At 58.3% G+C, this 7327-nt stretch overlaps 2 pseudogenes; both read right to left on the bottom strand.

The window, feature by feature from the left end:
- Window positions 1-203: 203 nt before the first annotated feature.
- LOC146863319 (5.8S ribosomal RNA) lies at window positions 204-350 on the bottom strand (annotated as a pseudogene).
- Window positions 351-1290: 940 nt separating this feature from the next.
- LOC146863320 (18S ribosomal RNA) lies at window positions 1291-3013 on the bottom strand (annotated as a pseudogene).
- Between the last annotated feature and the right edge of the window lie 4314 nt (window positions 3014-7327).

Raw genomic sequence — 7327 nt, forward strand, 5'->3', positions numbered from 1 at the left:
GATACCACAGACAGCCACGCGCGGCACGCAGCCAGGCGCAAGGGGCAGACCGGTCGTCAGACCCCTTCTCGGGGCTAGGTGCGCTTGCGGCGTGCCTCCACGGCAGGACCCGTCGAGGTACTCTGCCACGGGCGAACGGGGGGGGTCTGACCTTGTGGGGGGACGAAGAGGAAGCGGAACTCACCATGCAACGGCCCCAGCCGCGTCCCGTGGAAGCCCCGGGCCGATTGACATTCCGCAAGGTGCGTTCGAAGTGTCGATGATCAATGTGTCCTGCAGTTCACACTAATTATCACAGCTAGCTGCGTTCTTCATCGACGCACGAGCCGAGTGATCCTCTGCCAAGAGTCACAGGCAACTTTTCGAAAACGTTCACCCACCTGCGGGCGCAGGAAAGGCGGGAGGAAGGTGACGCCATCCGTCCACCACCCGCACTGCGAGATGGCCCGGGCGCCCCATTCAAGGCTTCCCCCTCTGGGAGTCAGACTGCACCGTTGGGAGAAAAAAAACATTGCCAGGCTCTCGGCCCGGGAGTACACCCCCACCCACCCTGGGGTGAGGGAACGGGCTCCAGGAGCAACAGGAGGAGGCTGCACCGCAGCCGCCGGTCCCTCCCGGGGTAACCCAGGAGGGACCACGCGAGTCTTCAAACCCCTCAGCCCGGCCACATGGGAACGGGTCAAACCAGGTACCTGGCAACGAGGGAGGGTCACCCCACCTGCACATTAGCCGTCCATCAGCGGGCAGGCCTGAGCCCTGCCAGTGGGCTGGCGATCAGCCCACCACCACCCTCGCCTGGGTATGAGGCGCCGGAAGGGAAGAGCCGCACGCCTCCCACCGAGAGGAGCCGGGGTCCCCTCGCAGGCCCTCAGCCCATTCTCTTCCAGGCCGCCCTGCCGCACGAGAAGGGCTGCTCCTCGGTCACCCGGAACCCGGTCAGGCCGTGACTGGGACGCAGGAGGGCCCAGCCGGCACCAGGGCCATTTCGAGGGAGGGGTGGTACCAGCCAGGGGATGCACTGCCATTCAGTTTCCCCCCCACTGCTCGGGGGGGTCGTGCCGGGTGAGCTTGGGTTCCGTCTCAAAGAGGGACAGGGGATGGGGGCCGTCCCCCGTCCCCAGTCCCTCACGTGGCGGTCGGGCCTTTCCCAGGGTGAAGAGGCCCACCGAAGTCCTGGTCCTCACCCAAGCGCCCCATGTGGCCGACGCAGCGGACGGCGGCCACATGGGGCCCTGTGCCTACGGTGCGTGCTTGCAGGAGGCGGCCGAGGGCTTCGGGCCGCTCCGCCGTTAATGATCCTTCCGCAGGTTCACCTACGGAAACCGTGATACGACTTTTACTTCCTCTAGATAGTCAAGTTTGATCGTTTTCTCAGCGCTCCACCAGGGCCGTTGCAGACCCCGGCGGGGCCGATCCGAGGACCTCACTAAACCATCCAATCGGTAGTAGCGACGGGTGGTGTGTACAAAGGGCAGGGTCTTAATCAACGCGAGCTTATGACCCGCACTTATTGGGAATTCCTCGTTCATGGGAAATAATTGCAATCTCCAATCCCTATCACGAACGGGGTTCAGCGGGTTACCCGCACCTGTCAGCGAAGGGTAGACACACGCTGATCCGTCCCTCAAAGAAGTTGGACGCCGACCGCTGGGGGTCGCGTAACTAGTTAGCATGGAGGAGTCTCGTTTGTTATCGGAATTACCCAGACTAATCGCTCCACCAACTAAGAATGGCCATGCACCACCACCCACAGAATCGAGAAAGAGCTATCAATCTGTCAATCCTTTCCGTCTCCGGGCCGCTTGAGGTTTTCCGTGTCAAATTAAGCTGCAGGCTCCACGCCTGGTGGTGCCCTTATGTCAATTCCTTTAAGTTTCATCTTTGCAACCATACTCCCCCCGGAACCCAAAGACTTTGGTTTCCCGGAAGCTGCTCGGCGGGTCATGGGAATAACGCCGCCGGATGGATAGTCTGCATCGTTTATGGTCGGAACTATGACGGTATCTGATCATCTTCGAACCTCCGACTTTCGTTCTTGATTAATGAAAACATTCTTGGCAAATGCTTTTGCTTTGGTTCGTCTTGCGCCGGTCCAAGAATTTCACCTCTAGCGGCACAATTCGAATGTCCCCGGTCGTCCCTCTTAATCATGACCCCAGTTCCGAAAACCAACAAAATAGAACCGGAGTCCTATTCCATTATTCCTAGCCGGAATATTCAGGCGACCGGCCTGCTTTGAACACTCTAATTTTTTCAAAGTAAACGCTTTGGACCCCCAGGATACTCAGTCAAGAGCATCAAGGGGGCGCCAAAAGGCAGGGGCTGGGACAGGTGGTAGCTCGCCTCGCGGTGGACCACCAGCTCGATCCCAAGATCCAACTACGAGCTTTTTAACTGCAGCAACTTTAATATACGCTATTGGAGCTGGAATTACCGCGGCTGCTGGCACCAGACTTGCCCTCCAATGGATTCTCGTTAAAGGATTTAAAGTGTACTCATTCCAATTACAGGGCCTCGAAAGAGTACTGTATTGTTATTTTTCGTCACTACCTCCCCGAGTCGGGAGTGGGTAATTTGCGCGCCTGCTGCCTTCCTTGGATGTGGTAGCCGTTTCTCAGGCTCCCTCTCCGGAATCGAACCCTGATTCCCCGTTAACTGTGGTCACCATGGTAGGCACAGAAAGTACCATTGAAAGTTGATAGGGCAGACATCCGAATGTATCGGTGCCGTCACGGGGACGTGCGATCGGCCTGAGGTTATCTAGAGTCACCAAAGCGGCCGAGCGAGCCCGGATTGGTCTTGATAAATGCACACATCCTGGGAGGTCAGCGCTCGTCGGCATGTATTAGCTCTAGAATTACCACAGTTATCCAAGTAACAGATGGAGCGATCAAAGGAACCATAACTGATTTAATGAGCCATTCACAGTTTTACTGTACCGGCCATGTGTACTTACACGTGCATGTCTTAATCTTTGAGACAAGCATATGCTACAAGCAGGATCAACCAGGTAGCCGCACCTGCTGACGGGGTGGGTTCGGGGAGCCGCGTGCCCATCTCACCGACCGGACAACCTTCGCGCACCCCTCCCTCTCTGGAGCCTGCTGGGGAAGGAGCCCACCCACCTGGGCAGGAGGGCTCGCTGGAGGGGTGGAGAGGTGCGGTCACATGGGCACCGGCATGCCCAGCCATCTCCCCCGGAAAGGAGAGGCGGGCCGAGACGCAGCCTGAGCGAGACGCTGGTGTGCCGGAGCCTGGCGGCGGCAGCACCCCTCGGAACGGTCGTTCCGAGCTGCTGTGGAAATGTGCTGGGCAGAGAGGGGTGTGAAAGTGTGGCGCACGGGGCCTACGAACCTGCTGGGCAGCAGCATCCGAGGGTCTGGAGCCACCGACCCCTTCTGCTCGGGTCAGACCACTGGGAGACACGAGCTGCTGGGGCCGCTCGGCCTCCGCTCTGCTGGGTAGGGTGAAGGGCCACCCGCCAGGTGGCATAATCGGTCGGTCCATGCGGGGAGGAAGCTCCTTGCTTGAAACAACTGCCAAGGCTGGCCAAGCAGTCCATCCCTAAACGGACCGAGAGTGCCCAATCAATCAGAGTACGGCCAAGGCATCCCCTGGCAGGCCGCCCTGCGCGGGGGATATGCCGGCTACAAATCCCTGTCTGCTCCGGGGCAAGCAGGCTCAAAGGAAAGGCCCATCAGAAAGGGGCTGAGAGGCAGGTACGTAACAGGGCCCCTGGGGGCCCCGGTGGGAGGGCCCGGGTGCTGCCTTCTTCTGTCTGAGAATCGCTGGACCTCGCGGAGGTCTGACGGAGTAAACCCGGAGAAAAAGGACCATCGGGAAGGGGCTGAGAGGCCGGTGCGTACCCGGGCCCCTGGGGGCCCCGACAGGCGGGCCCAGGTGCTGCCTTCCCCTGTCTCAGAATCGCCGGACCTCACGGAGGTCTGATTGAGCAAACTCTGAGAAAAAGGACCATTGGGAAGGGGCTGAAAGGCTGGTGCGCACTCGGGCCCCTGGGGGCCCCGGTGGGCGAGCCCGGGTGCTGCCTTCCCCTGTCTCAGAATCGCCGGACCTCACGGAGGTCTGACTGAGCAAACTCGGAGAAAAAAGACCATCGGGAAGTGTATGAGAGGCAGGTGCGTACCCGGGCCCCTGGGGGCCCCGGCTGGCGGGCCCGGGTGCTGCCTTCCCCTGTCTCACAATCGCCGGACCTCAAGGAGGTCTGACTGAGCAAACTCAGAGAAAAAGGACCATCGGGAAGGGGCTGAGAGGCAGGTGCATACCCGGGCCCCTGGGGGTCCCGGCGGGCAAGCCCGGGTTCTGCCTTCCTCTGTTTCGGAATCGTCGGACCTCACAGAGGACTGACTGACCCTCTCCCTAGTAATCCGGAGGAAAATTACCCCCCTTTCTTTTAATCTGTGCACACGAGGTGACAGAGGGGACCCAAGGTGCAAATGTACCCGACCTCCTGGAGCCCTCGCTGGGACCGGTGAGGCAAATGAGCCCTCATCGGGACTTCCAGACAAGCCCGGCTATCTGGTCACCCCATTGGAAAGCATTGTGTGCGACCAGATGGCCGAGGGGATAGGTGCGACCAGATGGCCGAGGGGATAGGTGCCACCAGATGGCCGAGGGGAAAGGTGCGTCCAACGAAAGACTGAGCGGGCGCCATGGCATGGGTACCGGAGGCCCAGGGCCCCAGCTGGGCCCCAGCCATGGAAGCTGTGAGGGGGACCCGACGGGCCCTCCGACCCGGGGCCCGCGGACACCTTGACAAGCAGGGGAGGCCTGCACGGGACCGATGGACCCCTGTCCTGGGCCCTTGGTGGAGCAGCAGGCCGGGGGACGGGGCCCAGGGCCGGAGCACCCGACCTGGGGCCCGACGGGACCCCTGGATCCAGCAGGGGCTCCCAAGCCCAGAGGCACTGGAGAAGCCTCCCCGGGCCCGCCAGACACCATCCCGGGCACCTTGCCACGCTTCAGGACCGAGGACAGAGCCCGGGGTGGGGAGGCCGCCCTCCCCAGGGCCCTCAGGGGGGCCCGGTTGGAGCTCCTGAACCCAGCCAAGCCAAGGGAGGCTCCCCGGGCACAACGGAACCCTGTCCTGGGCCTTTGATAGTGCGGCAGGCTGAGGGACCGGTCCCAGGGCCGGAGCACCCGACCCGGGGCCCGATGGGGCACCCAGAGGCACAGGGGAAGCCTCCCTGGGCCCGCCAGACCCCGTCCCAGGCACCCTGCCACGCGGCAGGATTGAGGACGGAGCCCGGGGTGGGGAGGCTGCCCTCCCTGGGGCCCATATGAGCCACTGAACCCAGCCGAGCATGGGGAGGCTCCCTGGGCCCACGGGACCTCGTTCGGGCATCCTGCCATGCTGTAGGACCGAGGACGGACCCTGGGGTGGGGAGGCCGCCCTCCCCGGGGCCCCTGGACCCAGCACAGCAGGGGGAGGCTCCCCGGGCCCGCCGGACCCCATCCAGGGCAGCTTGCCATGCGGCAGGTCCAGGGACGGACCCAGGGTTGGGGTGGCATCCTGGCCCGTCCAGCTGCCGTCTGAGGACCGCTAGGCTGAGAGGGGTCCCAGAGTACCCTGTCCCTAGTAATCCGGAGGAAGGCTACCCCCCTTTCTGGTAACCTGTGCACACCGCAAGACTGAGGGGACCCTGGGCGCGAACGTGCCCAACCTCCTGGAGCCCTGGCTGGGATCCGGGAGGCGAATTAGCCCCCATTGGGACTTCCAGGGCGTCCCGGCCATTTGGTCGCCCCATTGGAAAGCATTGCGTGCGACCAGATGGCTGATGATATTCACTGCTTGTAGGACACACACGCCCATCACTATGTTACAAGATATGATATATGAACAGCAGGTCCGGACTGGGAACCCAAAGCAGCGGACCAGCCCCTGCCTACCCCCGGGAGGCTGAAAATGCTTGCTTGCTGTTGTTACTAGGGGGGTGATAATGCAGCATCCCTGCAAAACCGACCCCCACTGCTGTAATACCGGCCCCCACTCTTCCAGCCTCCCGGGAAAACGCCCGATGCACATACAGCCAGTCCGGCCCTGATTAACAGATTTACAGAAGGCACTGGTACATCAGAGGCGATGGTGCCTTCTCAAACTTATATTCTCTGCGGTTTCTGGGGCAGTCATTGTAAACCCTCTTCTCAAACTAGACATGCTTCCACCTGCTAAGTAGGCTGGAATATTAAACATATTATTTTCTAATTTGCTCGTATGGGTCCTTTCATATACACTGTTTACAATACAAGGCTTGAGCCTTGCAATACAGGATGGGCTTCATCACATTAGGTTGTGCACCATGCAAATGAGCTCCGTCCTTCTTCAATGCCTGCTCTGTATATCAGTACACTATCACAAGACCAGCTATAAAGTGGCACACAACACCCAGCAGTAGACCAGCATGCACCCAGAGACAGTTTAAGCCTGAAAAGGCTCGTATCCCCAAGTATAGGCAGTGCTAAATTTGTAAAAGAATAATTGCTGGGGCACAAAGGTTTGCTCAGATGCCGGTGACTGGTGCTACTGCATGTCAGAGTTACAGAATACTAAAGGTGTCTAGTCTTGATTCTGCCTCATGCTTCTTTCATTCACCACCAGACAATCCCTGACCCTTTATCTGTCTCTTAAAGGTTCTTTTTCATCCTTGCTTTCTCACCTTATCACTGTTTTTCTGTCTTTCTCTCCCTTCTTATTTCTCCTTTTGAATTTTTTCTCTATTTTGCTCGAGGTCACCCTAGGTCAAAGTCTGATAATACAAAGTAAGTGCAGGTACCCAAAAAAGAGTGCTGGGGGCCCCACCTACAACTAACAGGTCAAATTAATCACAGGTATGGGGCTTACAAAGCTCCTCCCAGTGGCACCCAAGGAACATCACACAGCTCCCCTCTGAATTGACCCACGTTTCTTGTGTTCAGTCCTACAATGTTTTACTTTATAACATTTACATTTTTGATTTCCTTGAAAACTTTTACACATGTACACACACAAACACACACACATACTCACTCATGCACATATATATGTATATATACATATATATATTCACTGAAAAAACCATAGGTTTCAGACATGTTATAGTTAGCGGAAATTTTACTGATAAAAAACCAATGAAATTCCCCCGTTATAGTTAGTGCAGGCAACTATAACTCACGCGACCGCAATCTTCTGCTGATGCTAATACTGTATTTAGACACTTATTTGCCCATGTCTTCTTCCATAAATTTTTAGCTATACATATATTAGAAATATTTTTTTTTCATAAAGACACATATGTCATCAGCAGAAGATTGCGGTCGCGTGAGTTATAGT

This window comes from Triturus cristatus, chromosome 2_2 (assembly GCF_964204655.1).
Source record: "Triturus cristatus chromosome 2_2, aTriCri1.1, whole genome shotgun sequence".
In the NCBI taxonomy this organism is placed as follows: domain Eukaryota; kingdom Metazoa; phylum Chordata; class Amphibia; order Caudata; family Salamandridae; genus Triturus; species Triturus cristatus.